Genomic DNA, 18,992 nt, shown 5'->3' with positions numbered 1-18,992 from the left:
AGATGCAGACAGAATAGATGGCTGTTGGTCCTGGAACCAGCTTACGCTTTTTGACTCTCTATTGGCTTCTGCTTAACTCTACCTCATGATTTCCCTCCTTCTGTATCCTTTCAGCTTTAGCCCCAGCTAGTAATGCCTTCATTACTTCAGTACAGCACACTTGAAATGCCGGAAAGAGAATGTGGTTCAGTTCAAACATGTCTGTTTGGCAAACTTTTAGTGCTGGGTGCTGGCCAGCTGGTAGGCTTTTAAGTCAAGTACATGCTCCTAGCCCAGCAGTCATGCGATTCAAAGTGACCACCTAGTGCTACTCCTTAATCAGGGTCTGTCTTTAGGTATGTGTTTTAATTTTTGGATTTTTAAAATTGAATCTTAATGGCTTAATATTACTTTGGTACCTTGGAAATGTCTTTTGAAACCATTTTTTCCCCATTGCCATTACTGAGACTCTTATTAGCTCTTACCTGTACTAATGCAGCCTTATTCTCCCACTTCCTAATCCCCAGATAACTACTTCCAGGTTATCTTAACATCGGTTCTGGAGGCAGTTTCCAGTACAAATCTAATTTTATCTGTCGTGATGAGTTAAATAGCACCGTTGACTCCCCGTATAAAGTCCAGGTTTTGTAGTCAGGCGTGCAAGGTGCACCATAATTTTGACCTCATTTAGTTTCTAATCTTTTCCTGCTATTCCCTCCCATATACTTAGGCTCCTGCCCTCTAGTAGTTAAAGTACGATAAATACAAAGACAGTTGTTGCAGCGTTGTTTATAGTGGCAAAAAAGTGAAAACAATATAACTATGTTTCACAAGGGAAATTGTTGAATAAATGATGATACATCTGTATAATGGAATTATATGCACTGTGTTTATTTTACTTGTTACAAGTGACAGAAACAAAACTCAATCTTATGTAAACCAAAAAGGATATCATTTGGCACATGTACCTAAGAAGATCAAGAGATGGACTGACTTTTTACATGACGACATGCAGAGCTTTGAACAGTGTCAGCTGGAGAACGTGTCTTCTCTGTACTTGACTCTACTTTCTTTGTGTTGATTTTATTCCCAGGCAGCTCTTCCTAAACTGTGGCCAGCAATAGTTTGTGTTCTCCTAGCTTAACAACCTCAGTGGAAAAACAATTCTTTCCCAGTAGTTACAGCAAAAGTACTGTTCTTATTGACCTAGCTTGAGTCACATGCCAATTCCTGAGGCAATCACCATGGCATGGAATGCCATGGGATGGAATTTCTTGGTTGTCTAGGCCTGAATCATGGGCTCATCGCTGGAGCTCAGTGGTGAAGCCAGCCCTACTTGAATTGCCTAAACTGAAAGAGGGGACATGGGAGCGGGGTTTTCCAAAGGAAAATTGGATTACCAATATCAGAACGAGGAAAAATGGTTTCTGAGCAAGCAAAAGTAACAGAAGTCCTCTAGTGCAGCTTTAAAAACACCCAGAAGGATGACTCTGACAAGGTGCAGAGTAAGCTGGGTGCGTGTGTGCACATGCACGTAATATGTATAGAGTGAAATATGTGTGAGAGTATACACTAAACCTTTCACATTGCTTGTCTCGGGGGTATGATTGGAGGCGGTAGAGGCCTAATTATAATATTTCTCTCATATATCTTTGTATTGTTTAATTTATTGCCAGGAGAACATATTTTTTTTGTAAGAATAATTAGAAATATAAAACCTAAAAGTTAGCATGAAGAGTTTTCTTAGGAATATTGTGATAGCTGGCAATTGCTTTTTAGTGGTAGTAGTAATAATGACAAGAGCTAACGTTTACTGAGTGCTTTCTCTGATCAGGCAAACTGCATGTTATATAATTTTTCATTTAACCCTTACAATAACCTTCTGAGTTATTATTAACAGTCGTTGACATATGTAGAAACTGAAACTTAGAGACGTTGTTAGTCATTCCCAAACTTAGCAATCAGAATGACCTAGAGAATTGAAACAAACACACATATGCCAGGCCCTACCCTGGGCTGCCAATGCAAATCTCGGGGGTGGAGCCTGATGTGTACATGTAACAGGTAGCCCACGGGATTCATTCCTAGACAGTGTTTACTGAAGTTTGTTTGAGAATCCCACTGGGTCATGTCTTTAACTCATGGTAGCACAACTAGTACGAATCAGAGTTGGGTTTCAAACCTTGACAATTAATGACATGGTTATTATCACTGTTAAAATGATGATATACTAGCATTTTGGGTCAAATCAACCTTTGTAGACCAGCATGAAAATCTCACCAATAGTTATGAGATATATTTCTGTAGGGACAAGTTCTGAATTCTAGGCATCTGATTTACAAATGACCTTTTGAAATACAAGACAACGGTTTACTCAGAGCAAGATAATCTTGTCATTGGAGCAAACTGTATTACACAGGTTAGCAGAGTTGGTACCTTTTTTTTACTATAACAGCATATTACTGTTACACATTCATGAAATATGGTGACACAGATAGCTGTATTGTTTTGGTAGAGCACTGGAGTTATTCCTTACCAGATTGGCACTTTTTTGTCTATTTAGTAAAAAATAAAATAACATAAAAACAACACACATCACTCCTCATCCCCCATCCACTGTCCCGTATCTCGTTCTCTCTCTCTCTCACACACACACAGAAGCATACTTTGGTTAAACATCACCAACATGATTTCTGGTTTCTTCTCTTACACCTTTAATGTAAAAGTCTGAGTTTCAATTCAGTTTTGCAAACACTTAAAAGGCAAATGTGGTATTTCACTTATTTTAGCATTTATAAGGAAGGAAACCATCATATTAAGGTGATAATTAAACTTACACAATTAAATTTGCAGACAACCAAATTAAGCTAGGATAATAACTTCCTAAGAAGTAAGTTGAAATAAATTTGATTTTCCTAGTGTGCTTGTTGTCATTCAGCAGATAATAATGAACTGACATAAGAATGCAGACAGTTGAAGTCCACTTCAGCCTCACTGCACACAAAACAGCAAAAATATTACATAGAAAAGAAAGTGAATGTTGTCCATTGGATTCAGTATGGTGCCACCGCTTTTTGTAGTCGTCATATTCCTGCTTGTAACTATCTTAGAGGTCACTCTTGTTCCCAGAATTATCCTGGGATTTGAAGTCATCTTGGGATTCGAGGTTGTCTGGGAATTCAGAGTTGTCTTAGAATACAGGCTCACACTGGGACTCAAGACTGTCACAGGAGTTGAGGTCGTTTGAGTGTTATCAACAAACAGGAGGAGCAGGCTGATGAGTGATAGCTTGAACATCATTTTCCTGTTTCAAAATAATTATAGAAATGTAATCTAACCTTGGATCACAAACAAACCTAAGAACTAGCTTTTTTTAAAGGGGTGGGGGGGGGAATGAAGGAAACCTCGTCTCCGCACTGGGGAAATGCCAACCTTTGGTTTAAGAAATTTCATAGTTTTTAAGATAGAAGGAAATTTAGAAATCATCCAGTTCACCCCTTCATTTTACAAACGGGCTTAGATAAAGGGCATAACTTGCCTGAGGATGCGTATCTAAATGATAAAAATGATCAGGACTAGAACTTGAGTCTGAGTCTTAGTCCAGTATTCTTTAGAAGATGTGGTGAAGACATAGTATAGACATATACCAAAAGTTTAATAGTAAACCATTTTTAAAGTAAGGCTAATTTTCTTTTATCTTATATTCAAATCTAGTGACTTGCCACATTTGAGATAATGCAACTAGCCCATATTGGACATGGTTAAATATTCTTTTTTTGTTTGTTTTTAAGCTTAAACCTCAAGCTTTAATTTTAGAAATATAATATATACTAAAAGTTACATTTGGTTCTAATATGTAATTGAGAAAATTTCAAATTACCTTTTGGTGTTTTTTCTTTGAAGACTAAGAATTCAGGCTTTCTCCAGTGTCCTATGGCGAATCTAACTTCTAACCGTGTGCTATTTAAATATAATTATTGAGGAAGTCACGTGTTCTAAACTTAACCTGCTGTTTGCTCTTTGTAAATACTCCGTTGAGCGTTCCAAACAATCGGTGTAAACAGATGGACTTTGGCAGGGATCAAGAGATTCAAATAAAGTCTTCACTTGCTGATTTAAAGAACCCAGTGAATACCACTTTGTTATTCTTCTTATCCACGTATACGTTAGTGAATTTTTTTCACTGGATTGACTCTACCTAGAGGAATATACTATTTTGCTTGAGATTATCATGACTTAAAATCAAGTTAAGTATATTAGAGCTAGATGTCTATTTTTTTTTCTTAAGGCATCTTGTATATGTGTTTATAGGGTAGATTCTGGCCACGGTTATTTTGAAATATTAAAAGTAATTTAGGAATATAGTGTTGCAGGAATTTAATTTCTAGTAAATAATTAAAGTAACCTATTAGAAAAGAAATTAAACTTTATTAATATAAAGCCGACTTAATAAGAAAAGAATTGCATAAGAAAATGATACTTTCATACTGAGTTTACAAAATATTTTTACGTTAAACCACCCACGTTGAAGGACATTAGGTCAATTCTTTAAAGGACTTTTGTCTTTTGATCACTCCTTTTCCTTGATAGCTAGCATACAGGGAAGTTGGGTTGTATTGTGCTAATGTTTTCATCACATTGGCCAGCACTTATTAAAAATTGCAGAGTTGTGAACAATGGTGTTGACATACACAAGCAAATTGCTCCATAAATGGCCGAAGTACAAGTCAGTACATGTTCCTCACTTGTTTTACTTTGCTAGGAAGATTTTTTTTTCTCCTGATTGAATAGAAGCAGTGCTTGCTAAATCTTATTTATATGGTACACATAATATAGCACCTTACTTAACTGGAGGTTAGCGTGATCAGACCTAAGGAGTAAACATAAAAAAACCTCTTAGCAACCGGAGTAGTTTTTATAAATCAGAGTATTCAGATAATGCACAGACAACTCTTTAGTGATGCTTCAAACACCTCAATCTCAACTTATTTAAAATTTAAAACTCAACATTTTCCCCTTCCTATTCATGTACCCAGATATATTCTCATGATCTCTTTCTCAGTTAATTGCATCATTACCTAGCCAAATGGCTCTCCAACCATGGGTTTCTCATTATCTTCTTTTTCTTATTGATCTTAGGCTGCCCAGGTCTCTTGATGATAATTAAGTAAAATTTAAAATTCTGAACTTTTCAGCACTCATATGCTCCCAAACAAACAAAAATCGTTTACCATTATTCAGGCCTTTAAATACACCCACCTCTGTATCTTTGTATAACCTCCCCCTTCGAACTACTTTTCTTTTCTTCCTTCAAGATCTAACTCTGATGGCAGCACCTTTTATGTGAGCCTTGCCTAATTCTAACTTTAGAATCAGTTGTCCCACGACTTCATACCTCTAGAGCACTTATCAGAGTCTGCTTTTTGCCATAGATGTATCCTAAACCTTTCTTCCACCATATTCTGGCTTTCTTGTGGCCAGGCACAACCTCTTATTCTTTGTAGTCTGTTCACCTGTGAGCACAATGAGTGCTGTTACAGAATAGGATACAAGAAACATTAGAATTTATTGAAATATCTCCTCGTGGTTTCTTCATTTCTGAGTGCTGATATCATTAGTGATGTCTGGAGTAATAAGACGTTTGGTCATTTGCAGTTTTCCCTGCATTATAAGCATAAATTTCCAAGTCACAGACCTGAATTTAAGTCCCATCTCTACTTTCTGGCTATTATTTTGAGAAGTCTCTTCATTTGCATAACGTGGATTATAATGCACATTCATAATCCCTTACCTGCAATTCTGAAGTCTGAAATTCTCTGAAAAGCTAAAGTTTTGTCAAAAAAAGTTTGGCACCAAAACCACACATCTATGGACAGCTAATCTTCGACAAAGGAGCTTGAGGGCCTACAATGGAGAAAAGAAAGTCTCTTCAACAAATGGTGCTGGGAAAACTGGACAGCCACATGTAAAAGAATGAAAATTGACCATTCTTTTCCACCATTCACAAAAATAAACTCAAAATGGATCAAAGACCTAAAGATTAGGCCTGAAACAATAAGTCTTCTAGAAGAGAATATAGGCAGTACACTCTTTGACATCAGTTTCAAAAGAATCTTTTTGGACACCATAACTCCTCAGACAAGGGAAACAATAGAAAGAATAAACAAATGGGACTTCATCAGACTAAAGAGCTTCTTCAAGGCAAGGGAAAACAGGATCGAAACAAAAAAACAGCCTACTAATTGGGAAAAAATATTTACAAGTTATTATCTGACAAAGGGTTAATCTCCATAATATATAAAGAACTCACACAGCTCAACAACAAAAAATCAAACAACCTGATCAAAAAATGGGCAGGGGACATGAACAGACATTTCTCCAAAGAAGATATAAGGATGGCCAATAGACACATGAAAAGATGCTCATCATCACTAATCATCAGGGAAATGCAAATCAAAACTACACTAAGATATCACCTTACACCCATTAGAATGGCAAAAATATCCAAAACCAAGAGTGAGAAATGTTGGAGAGGTTGTGGAGAGAAAGGAACCCGAATACACTGTTGGTGGGAATGCAAACTGGTGCAGCCACTATGGAAAACAGTATGGAGATTTCTCAAAAAGTTAAAAATAGAAATACCTTATGACCCAGCCATCCCACTACTGGGTATATATCCTAAGAACCTGAAATCAGCAATTCCAAGAGTCCCATGCACCCCTATGTTCATCGCAGCATTATTTACAATAGCCAAGACGTGGAACCAACCTAAGTGCCCAGCAACTGATGATTGGATAAAGAAGATATGGTATATATACACAATGGAATACTACTCAGCCATAAAAAAGGACAAAATCGTCCCATTCGCAACAACATGGATGGACCTTGAGGGTATTACGTTAAGCAAAATAAGCCAGACAGAGAAAGACAAACTCTATATGACTCCACTCATAGGTGGAAGTTAACATATAAACAAGGAGAACTGATCAGTGGTTACCAGGGAAAAGGGGGAGATGGGGGGAGGGCACAAAGGGTGAAGTGGTGTACCCACAACATGACTAACAATAATGTACAACTGAAATTTCACGAGGTTGTAAACTATCATAATCTTAATTAAAAAAAAAAAAGTTTGGCACCAAAACTTATTTGGTGGAAGCACCTAACCTACATCAGTGTGAGACTTTTCATTATCTTTATCATCATCTATATTTGTCCCACTTAGTGTGGATATTAATGTTTCACTGCAGAAATATTAATGAGATTGATTTTGGGGTGCTGTCTCAAATTCCACTGGAGTGTTACATAATATACGTTAAAGCTATTACTTACATTTGTGTTTCTCCTGTTTCTTCTGGGTACATCACCATACCACTCCCAGCATCTTCCTGGTTAGTGACATGTGACTGAGTTCTGGTTAGTAAACTGTGGGTTCCAATGATGTATGTCACTTCCAGGCCTGGTGTCTAACTTCTCACCAATCTTCCATTCTTGCTGTCTTCTATCAATACTTCCTAGAAACAGAAGGTTCAGTAGGGGGTCTCCAAGACCTTAGAAGATGGTAGAACTACTGGATGACGTGATATAAGTAGAAATACTGTTCTTGTCTTAGCCTGTGATGTTTCGGGGTCGTTTGTGATAAAAGTTAGTCTTTCCTGACTAATACGATTACGTCCTGGATAACCCACCTTTGCCTCTTCGAATCCACTCTCTCTTCTTCTCCACCCTGAGCTGTGCCCTGAGAAGCTGACATGAGTGGAGGATATCATTGGGCTTCTTTCCTCACTAGCTTCCAGTTGGCCTGTGTGGAATACAAGCAGGAGATTGGAGGGAAGAAAACGAGTAAGGTTGGGGTATGGATTCTTTTGGCTCCCTTCCTGCAGGGTCACTGTGGGCTGGCTGCATCCCTCCATGAAGATAATAGTTTTTGTCAGGTGACCCTCTCTGTGTCTGGTTTCTGGTAGCTGCTCCCTGCCCCCATTCCTTCTGGTCTGGTATCTCATTATCTCTTGTAGTTTCCCCAAACCCTTCCCTCTTTTCTATATGTAACCTCTAATATGCCAGTTTGAGTATGCCACCTGTTTCCTGCTGGAACCTGAGCCACCACAAATAGTAGATGCACTATATTGTCTTCCTAAAATCTGAATAATTCTGAGTTGAGAAATGTATCTTGCCCCCGCCAAGGGTTCTGATAAGAGATTGTGGATCTGTATCAGGTTCACAGTATTATTGTGAGTATTAATTTTGATAATATTTGTATGGCCTTCATTAGAGCATCTAGTATGTGGTGAGCATTTGGTGAACAGTAGCCGTGATTGATATAAGAATAGCAACCATGCTGTTAATTTTCTGTGTGGGAACTCTAACTTTCTCGTATTTAGAGCTGGAGCTTTGGAACTAGTGAGCAATTATAAGAGTAGTGTCTTCCTTTACATACTTATATTACCTTGAATTGACCTACTGGTTTTTTTAGGTGTTTCTAGAACTTTACCTTCACATATTGACTCTCTCACAAATTAAGAAAGTAGAGAAAAGTGGAGAAAGTGGAGATCTTATTTTTAAAATCATCTGTATGCTCATAAATTTCATATAGCAATTTCTTGAGAATTGCAAGTTCCAGTTTTAATATGTATTGCTATTCTAGAAACAATTAAGTCCCAGTTTCCCGTCTATAACTTTTCTCTTTGGTCTTTGCGTTTTTGTCTCATGGAAAGGACACTTGACTCTTTTCTTGAGTGGCAATTACCCAAACACCCTGTTGGCAGTGGAAGCACTTTTTGCTTTTTAGAAAGCCCTCTTTAAGTACTAAGCATGTCTGTGCTCATTGCGCTTGTGCCTCATGTCCCTGAAACTTTCAAAGTTTTGAAATTGGTGTATGTTTGGTTAGTTCTGAAAGCAGCTCAGATTGTCAGGATTAAAAATTTTCTTCATGCTGCTAGTGGATTTTCACCTGTACTTAAAAGCAGAGCGTTTACAACAGTTCATTAGTGTGTAGCAGCAAGTGGCTTATCAGAGTGGACAATTACTCTTCATGAAGCTGTTTGGAAGCTTCCTGAGAAAGTGGACGTGCAAATATGCAAAAACAAGATCTTGTTATGTTAGACCTAAATGTGAGTACCCTTTAGAATTGTACTTAAGCACTTTTCCTTTCTGCAGTACAATATCAGCCTCTTCATTTTAGGAAGAGGAAATATAGGAAAAAGAACACATTTGCCCTTAGTTGCAAAATGCTTATTCTGAGGGCAAGTGTTCATCTTCGAGCAAGTTTGTCTTCCTAATGGTATAATAGTATAAGTCTGTTATCTAATTTTAGCTTGTTGTCATTTATTCTTATTTTTTGTTGTCAATGAAAAAAAGTGATTTAATTTTTTAAAAAAGACTCTCCTTCCTGTTTCCTTCTCTTGGTAATGTCTACCTTGAGTTTTAAATAGAAGCCTCTTAGCATCAGTCTTCACTTCTACCTGCTCTTAACCACATACATTTGATTAGTTAAGTCTTATTAACTCTGCTTCTGAAACTTTTTTATGCTTTATCCTCATACTACAGATTTAGTTTGTAGCTTCATCAGTTGTCTAAGCTAGGGTTAGCAAACTTTTTCTGCAAAGGACCACGTAGTAAATATTTTAGGTTTTTACAAGCTAAATGAAGTTTTCTTTTCCTTTTTTTTGTTGTTGTTTTTAACAACTCTTTAAAAACATAAGACCCATTGTTAGCTTGCAAGCCATACAAATACAGGCCACAAGTAGCATGTGGGCAGGATACCACCCGTGGACCGTAGTTTACCGATCTTTGGTCTAGGCTGTTACAACTTCCTAATTGGATTCTTTGTCACTGGTGTTTTACCCTTTCCCCTCCATCTTCCACATACAGAACGATCTCTCTAAAATATGACCATGTCACTTCCAGATAAAACTTTTCGTGTGCTTCTGTTAGCTAAGTTGTCATACTTAAGGCATTCGTATACCACCTTTGGGATTTTTGCCATTCCTTCACGACAGCTATGCTATTATTTCCTCAATGTTTTTTATTGATCTTTTTTTCTTAAAGAGAAATTTATATTATACTATAAGTAGAAAAATCAGTATTGATTGCCATAACTAGAAAGCTAGTAAACAAAAGATAATAGTAAAAAAGAAAAACAAAACTATTAAGTTTCTGTTTCATATACCACCCCATCATACCATACTTCAGAAAAACACTGCTAGCTTATAAGATGAAGCCTTTGTTCCTTAGCATCTCATTATAAGTCTCTTCATAATCTTATACTGTTCACATTAGTCGCAAGATTGCTGAACTAAAGAAGAAGATTGAAAGTCATTTGATTAAGGGGCTAGATGCTGATCTTATTCTGGAAATCTGATGATGCTACCGTCATTGATATGGTTCAGAGTAAGCCATGTGTGCTTCTGGGCTGTTCTCAAGAAAATGTGTTTGTGATACATTGCTGAGAGTACCAACAGAGCAGTTGTCAAGAGGACTCTAAGAGCTGGCAAAGCCACAAAGTTTGCTCAGAAAACTCAGAATGCCAAATGAGCATTCTGTACCTTACTTCCACTATAGTGGTCAAAAAAGTCATAAAACGATTTGTCTCAATTAGTCATTTAAATTCAATAATAGAAGACCAGTCATCACACTGTGTAGTAACATCTCTAGAAGGATGCTCCAGACTTTATATGTCTCACCTTATGCTTCAGCAACACTGACCATCTCACCATTGCCCTACTCTGCTGTGTGCTGGCATCCCGGCATGCCTCTGTGCTTTTGCATTGGCTTACCGTTGGCCTTGTATGCTCTTCCTTTAACATAGGGCAAATTCAAGACTCATCTCAGTAACCTGACTCTGCCTCCTCTAGGCAAGATTTTAAAAACATAGCTTTACTGAGATATAATTCACATATTATAAAATTTACCCTTTCGAAGTGTACAATTCAGTGGTTTTAGTATATTCACAGATTTGTGCATTCATCACCACTCTCTAATTTTAAACATTTCATCACCCCAAAAAGAAACCCCATACACATTAGCAGTCATTCCCTATTCTGACCCTGCCCCCTGCCCAGTCCCTGGCAACTGCTAATCTACTTTCTCTCTCTATGGATTTTCCTCTTCTGGACGTTTCATATAAATAGAATCATACTACGTGTGCTCTTTTGTGACTGGCTTCTTTTACTTTACGTAATTTTTTCAAGGTTTCTGGATGTTGTAGCATGTATCAGTACTTCATTCCTTTTTATAGCTGAGTAATATTCCATTGTATGGCTGTCCCCACATTTTGTTTATCCATTTGTCTGTTAATAGATATTGTTTCCATTTTTTGGCTGTTATGAGTAATGCATGGACATTCATGTACAAGTTTTTGTGTGGATATATGTTTTTTATTTTTTTAGATATATATCTTAGGAGTGGAATTGCTGGGTCATATGATAACTTTATGTTTAACCTTTTGAGGAACTGCCAAACTGTTTTCCAAAGTAGCTTTATTGTTTTACATTCCCACCAGCAGAGTATAAGAGTTCTAATTTCTCCACATGCTCACTCAACACTTGTTCTTGTCTGTCTTTTTAGGCAAATTTTGATAAATGCCTCTTTACTAAACCAGGGCAAATTCTATTACTAATTAACAATGATCATATTAGAATGTAATTTTTCTTTAAAATTGAGGTATAATTGACTAATCACATTATATTAGTTTTAGGTGTACAGCATAATGATTTGATATTTGTATATATTGTGAAATGATCACTACAGTGAGTCTAGTTAACATCCATCACCACACATTGTTACAAAATTTTTTTCTTGTGATGAGAACTTTTATGATCTACTCTCTTAGCAACTTTCAAATATCCCATACAGTATTGTTAACTATAGTCACCATACTGTACGTTACATCCCCAGGACTTATTTTATAACTGAAGTTTTTATCTTTTGACCCCCTTCACTCCTCCTCCCTCCCCATACCTCTGGCAACCACCAGTCTGTTCTCTGTGTCTATGAGTTCGGTCTTTTGTTTTTTGTTTTTTTAGATTCCACATATAAGTGAGAAAATACAGTACTTGTCTTTCTCTGACTGTTTCACTTAGCATAATACCCTCAAGGTCCATCCATGTTGTCACAAATGGTAAGATTTCCTTCTTTTTATGGCTGAATAATATTCCATTATATATATCACATTTTCTTTATTCGTTCATCCATTCATGGACACTTAGGTTGCTTCCATGTCTTGGCTATTGTAAATAATGCTGCAGTGAACATGGTGTTGTATGGAATGTAATTTTTCTGTTCACCTATTGGACTTTTAGCTCCTAGGCCTTAGATGTCTTCATTTGGATACTCAGAGAATCCAGCAGAGTATGTGGCATTTCATAGACTACTTAATAAATGAACCTAATTTTTAATTATTATATATGTAATCATTCAGTGTTAAAACTAGTGTTAATCACCAGTATTTGAAGGAAGAAGACTTAATTTAGTAATGGTGATTAGAATTAGAGTTCTGAATTGAGCCTAAAGATTTCTTGAGTAGTTTTGTTTCTTGCGATACTTGGTTTATACAAGTATAGTGGCCTTGGTATTAGTGAAACAAGGCTTTGGTTTACTCATCAAAGATAATGTAGTGATTAATACATACTAAATAATCTGGCGGGGATGACTTGACACAAACTACGAAAAAAGACCATTAGTGGCTGCAGTCCATCTATTGCTATGAAAAAGCAGTTGTTTTTTGAATCAACTGTGGTTTACCTCTTTTAGTCTGTGTGTGCAGTCCTTGAAAGGGAATAATCCTGAGATATACTTACAATGTTTGATTATATAAAACAATGTGGCAAAATTCTAAACCAAGCATCTAAGAATAAATACATCCAAGTGAATATTGTTCCTTTTAAAAGAGTCACTATCGGAGGTGATATATTTACTTCAAACCCCACTGCGTTTGAGCACATTTTAGAGAAATAAATTTTTAGAAGTGCTGTCAAAGCCGGAAGCATGTTCTTTTTAACTGTGGTGGGATAAACAAGACAAAACATCAAATCTAGTAATACTATTTTTTGTTTAAAATGGATTTTTTCTTGTGTGACTTATAAACTGGCTGTTAGTAACATTTGAAAGGCGGGGCCCCAAGGATGTTTTCAGTGATGACAGCCTCATCGGAATAAGAGTTTAATGACTCCAACATGACTGCTTTAAAGAAAAATACAGAAATTTAGATGTCGTGTGACATTTATGTTTAAAATTAAAATCAGTTTATAGTCAAATCATAGTTAATCTATGAAGATGTTTTACTAGTTTTGGGTGACTCTTTGAGACTTTGATTAATTTTAATATGTTTTAAAGAGTCTTTAGCTTTTATAGTGTGTCTCTAAGTTCATATTTAATGTCCTGCAGCTTTTTTTTAAATTTAGAGTCATGGCAAGAGACTCATAACACTTCATCCAAGTATATTTTGTTAAAGCAAGAAAGATTTCTTGTAATCATTGTAGAAAAGCCATACCACGAGGAAATATTAGAACCTATAAGTAGATGAAATTATTTTTAAACATTTATTTGCTTTCTTTAATTATTTGTCATCAGTATGCGGAAATACTGCTGAGTGTCTGATGTCTGAGTAATAGAACTGGGAAAGGGGTGTGGCTCCATGCCAGTTAACTCTTAGGCTGCACAGTGTCTCAGATGCAGCAGTGGTTGCTGAGGCTTTGGCTGGCAAACGAGGGCCTTCCCAGTGGTTATTGTGGTGTATGGCATCCATGTTTTCCCTTACTGATGTTTTGTTTTTGTCTTTCTTGATGAAAAGCCGCTAAATCTTAGTTTATTTTCTGTTGAGGCAAGCATTTGACAGGCATTTGAACTCCCTCAGCCTCCCAGAAGTGTTCAGTTTGTTTGTTTGAACTGTGACTATGGGCAACAAAACAACACAAAGTGAAAAACTACATTTCCTGGTATTGAGTATTTCGTCAGATTTATTTGATACTTGGCCTTGAGATACCCATGTGAAATATTCAGTTATGTAATTTTTTACTGCCAAATCTTATTTCCCTTGGGATAAATAAATAACAACCCTTGTAAACAAGTTATTTGAAGTGTAATTAAAGAGGACAGATACATGGGGGATTATTTACCATTATGGGTTTAGTCATTTCCATTTCTGATCTTGTTAATTACCCGAGAATCTCTTATACAGGGGACAGCGGTAGTCTTTAAAATATTAATGTAGCACCGTCAAAGTGCTTTAATATACATGTTTTAGTCTATCCTGTAAAGTACTCATATGGAATACATGTTCTTAACTAGATTTTTACCAGAGGACACATTTAATCACTTGCCCAAGATAACAATACAGGCTGTAGGTGACAGAACCTTATCTCATACTCTTTCTATTAAACCTCAAATACACTTAGAATTGTTTTGATGAGAAAAGAACTCTGCAATTTTGCTGTTTTTATTGTGTGTGTGTTTTGTGTGTGTATGCTTAATTTCTGTGCTTTGATCTCATTAATAACTTCCAACAAATTCAGAATATCGGGCCATGGTTCGTAGAAAGGATAAATGAGTATATTGCACTTGTATGTGTCTCAACTTGTTCCTAAACATGTTTAATGGAGTTGGGGCTGTTGAACCAAAATTGCGTTTTTTAAAGTTTGAACTTCTTAAAAACCTCACTTTGTACCACACTTTTCAAAGTGTGAAGCAAACTAATCTGCTTAACACATTATTAACATGTTGAGGTGGCATTTGTTTCTCTTTCCCTGACTGATTTCCCTTGAGCAATCTACTTATATTAAATTGTTCGGAGATATCAGAATGAACCTTTCTCTGACATTGTTCCAAAGGCAACTCCCCACTGCTCAGAACTAATTTGTTATATGATAAGTAGCAGACTAGCCAAATCCTCCTTCATTCTTAACTTTTCTTTGATCTCTCTTTTCTCTGGACTTCGAAGCTATGACTTTGACCTAATGGAGGAAACTTAGACTCTAGAATAAGACTTGGAGGTTTGACTTGGTCTATCTTAAGTAGGTCATTGTTAGCCCACCAGTCACATCTTTGATTTATACTAATTTATTCTTTTATTTATAAATTTAGATCAAGATGGTAAAAAAAAAAAGAAAAAAACCAAACTCCTTGGAGGAAATGATAATCTAAACTGAAATCAAAAGGACGAATAAGGGTTTGCCAGGGGAAGAAGAGGGAAAGGAGGTGTACCAAAGAGACATGCAGCGTCTCTCAAAGCCTGGGCCAAGAGAGAGCCAAGTAGCTTAGAGGGACAGAAAGACACTGTGTTTGAACTAACAATGTGAGGGAGCTGGAAATTTTTAAAATGAAACTATAAAGAGAAGCAAGGGCCTGATCATACAGTAAGCCATATTAAGAGTTTAGATTTTATTCTGAGACATGGGAAATTATTGAAGGTTTTTTTTAAAAGAAGAGCAAAGAGCTTGTCTGGTTAGATTTGTTGGGGAACAGTCCTGACAGTGGTTGACCATGCAAGCTAAAGTAAGCTTCTAGAATGTGTGTGTGCTTCCAAGAATTCTGATCATACTTCTCTGTCTCTGGTTTTTACTTCATGATACCCTCTAGTTACTTGACTACCCTGCCTCTTCACAGTTCATTTTGTGTCTTCTCATTTTCTTGTTTTCCTACTCAACAGAGATCCCTTGAACAGCTGTTTCAATAGTTCTTTTCTTAGATCTCTTGCATTTTTTCAAGGAGAAAGCAAGTAATAAAACGTACTTGGTATATAGTATTAGCATTTTGGTATATTTCTCTTTTTTGGCTGTTTTTATCCATAGTTCTAAAACATGTATTTTGTATCCTATAATTTTTGCTTTTCATTCTAGTATTTGCATTTTCCACATCCCAGACTTTAAAAACCTCTTCATAAATATTAATATAGGACACATGCTGTCCTGGTTAGTGGATCATCATTTACTTAACCAATTTCCTAATGGTAGATATTTAGCATTGTTACTATTTTTCTTGCTGTTAGAATATTGTCATTCACTTTGAATTTACTAGGTTAAAGGTTAAAATATTTTAGGTTTTTGATCGTTGCTGTGTTGGGCGGCCCATTGCTGATGTATTCAATTAAGAGCGTGAAGATTATGACCTGTTGAATGACGAGGCACAAGCCACGCACATGGGGTTGGCAGGGAGCTCCCTCAGCATCTGTGTTCCCACTTTGGGGAAATGAAAACCCTGGGGTCATTTCAACTGAAGGCTTGGTTTCAATATGCTCACACAAACAGAGTCACAGTTTTATTTCCTCCAGGTTCCAGAAACATGGGTAGGGGGTGCATTGAACTGGGGGTAGGGCAGTCCTCCATGGCAGGTCATGAGCAAGCAGGAGACAGAGCCCAGGGTAGCAAGCACCTATTACTTATAAGGTGGTTGGGGCAGTGGTCACTAACTTTTCACAGGCTCATCTCTAAGTGATTATTCTAATAGGTGCCCCAGGAAAAGCAAAGCAGAAATTTGTGGTGTGAATCCTAAGCTCAGGTCTTTATCTATTTGTCCTGACTCTGGATATGAGCAGCATTGTCATACTGTAGAATGCCTAGGCAGCAACTCAGAACAGCTCTTTTCTCCTCACAATTGCCAGTTGCTGCCCAAAAGAGGTGTACCAACATGTGAATGTGGCTATTTTATTATGTCTTCCCCAACATCGATTTTTATTACTTTTTTAAAAATTGCTTGCTGATTTAAAATGAGAATGGTATACATTTTATTTCTGTTTCTCGATTATTATGTGCTGGGCTGTATTCCCATATACTTGTCAATCACCATGCTTCCCCTCTTTTAAAGGTTCTGTTTGCGTCCTTTGCCCACTTATCCGTTGGGAATCTAAGTATCTTTTTAAATCAGTTTTATGAGCTTTTGGTTAACAATCTCTTTATGGTATTCTCTTTGCGTGTTTTTATTAGGCTTCTTGTTTCAGCATAAAGAAATTTGGGAGTTTTGTATAGACAAATCTATTGATGATTTCTTTGTGATTTTTTTTCTTTTTCTAACTAATAAACAGCCTTCTACCCAGAGTTTTATACATATTTTTAAATCCTTCTGCTGCTTTTAAGACTTCCTCTTTTAATGTTATCGTTTTTAGTTTGTTATGTAAATGTATCACGTGAAGTGAGTGTTAAATGGGACTGTTTTCCAATTTTCCCAGCACTGTTTATTGAATCTTTCCCTTCCCTTTGATTTGTGACTTCTTTCCTTGTAAAGTTAACAGTGTTTGAGAACTTAGTGTGTGGTAGGCACTATTCTAAGCACTTTACATGTATTTTCTGGTTTTCTCATCACAACAACCCTCTGAGGAAATGGAGGCACAGAGAACTCTGGTGTGCTGAGTTCTAATTGTACTGTCATTTCTGCATTGTGAGTATGTTCCTTTCTGTCTTATGTCACTACATTTCATCTTACTTATGACAGCTGATAATGTTTCCCTCCCGAGAAAGGCTAAGATACTTGTACTGTTTCTTCCCTCTTCTGTTCTTGCCTGCTTATTTTTCCAGATGGACTTACATGTTTTGTGTCATGTCCCAAAAAAATTTCGTTAGAATGTTTGTCAGAGCTGGCTTAATCCATAAATTATACTGGAAATAATTGCGTCTTTACAATATCAATCAAGATGTGTCTCCTGTGTTGAGCTTTGGTGCCTGGTACGTTCCAGATACTGAATAAACATTTATTGAGTGAAAGAATAAATGAATGGAGAGACTTTTTTTTATCATCTCCATCAAGTTTGGGTTTATACCTCTCACTCCTTTTGGCTTTTCCCTGTTTGGTTCTGTGCATTTCATGTGAATGTTATTTTTTGGCAGTGTAGATTTTGGTTTCTTGCCGTCATGAATGGTATCTTTTTCCTGTGATTTTCTCATTATTTGTTGCCAGAATATAAGAAAACCATTAATGTTTCTGCATTTATTTTGTTATTTATTTAACATTACTTAACGTTATTCAAGGCGGTCCTTGAGGAATCCTTTGGATAGATATTTCATCTGTTAATAATAATCATTTTTTTTCTTATTTTCCTATAATTTTGTCTATTGTTTTTAATTCTGGAATTTCCCACTAATGTTAAAAAGATTGATGATAATGGGCATAGTTGTTTTGATTCTGATTTTAATAGAAATATAACTTTTCACTTTTAAACATGTTCTTGGCTGGTAATTTGTAATACATGGTATCTTATCTTGTTGTTAAATGTATTTCATAAGGAATAATCTTATTAAAGATTTTAGGTTGACTTTTGTGTGACTTTTTTGACATCAGTTAAAGGAATTTGGTGTTGCTTCAGAGCATTTTTATGGAAGATATTGAATAGCACATATTTGTGATCTTTTATGTTAGCGAGAGAAGACATCTTCTCATTCTGCTGCGATAAGTGAATGTTTCTCTTTCTTCTGGGTCCCTATTCCACGAGTATCTGAACCTGAATTCTAGAGGGTGGAGGAGCAGAGACTCAAGGAAATACACCCTTTCATTCTTTTGCTCTTAGGATGTAGAGCTTGGGTGTTTCTATGTACATGAATTTCTCAAAGTCTTGGGCTGGGACATACACATGTAATATAATAATCCTAACAACAGCAGCAGCATTGCTGTATATAGAATGTGGGGCGACAGGACACTGTGATAAGGCTTTACGTGAATAATGCCATTTAATCCTCAGAGAAGAACACTGTTGATAAGTTCTGCCAGCCCATGTTATAGATGAGGAAACTGTGACTTAGAGCAGTGGTAACTTGTCCAGGCTTGTACAGCTGAGAAGTGGCAGAGGCAGGACTTAGGCCTGGAACCTTTGACATCAGAGCATACACTCTTCACCATCACTTTATCCCGTATTGCATTTGCCTTTGTGTTTGTGCTCTTGCTTGGATTCTCTTGACTGGTGAGAAACAAAAATTACTTGTCAAATAGAACCAAGCCTTAGGAATGGATGGACAGATATATATCTTGTGCTCTTGAGAGACAGATGCTGAGGACTAATGCATTTTGAAATGTTTATGGAGCCCAGTAATGCAGTA

General features: G+C 36.6%; 1 protein-coding gene and 1 long non-coding RNA gene across 24 annotated transcripts in view; one reads left to right on the top strand and one right to left on the bottom strand.

The window, feature by feature from the left end:
- Window positions 1–18,992, top strand: part of NF1 (neurofibromin 1) — a 240,382-nt gene that overhangs the window by 150,163 nt on the left and 71,227 nt on the right. The gene's annotated exons all lie outside the window — the stretch shown is intronic.
- Window positions 2,670–7,772, bottom strand: LOC106783468 (uncharacterized). The gene is made up of 5 exons (XR_001381260.3): window positions 7,665–7,772; window positions 7,309–7,490; window positions 5,771–5,883; window positions 3,860–4,849; window positions 2,670–3,283 (listed from the first exon to the last, which is right to left on the bottom strand). It is a non-coding gene; the product is annotated as an uncharacterized lncRNA (long non-coding RNA).

The sequence above is a fragment of the Equus caballus genome, chromosome 11 (assembly GCF_041296265.1).
Source record: "Equus caballus isolate H_3958 breed thoroughbred chromosome 11, TB-T2T, whole genome shotgun sequence".
Lineage (NCBI taxonomy): Eukaryota > Metazoa > Chordata > Mammalia > Perissodactyla > Equidae > Equus > Equus caballus.
This window is presented reverse-complemented; position numbering and strand designations above follow the sequence as displayed.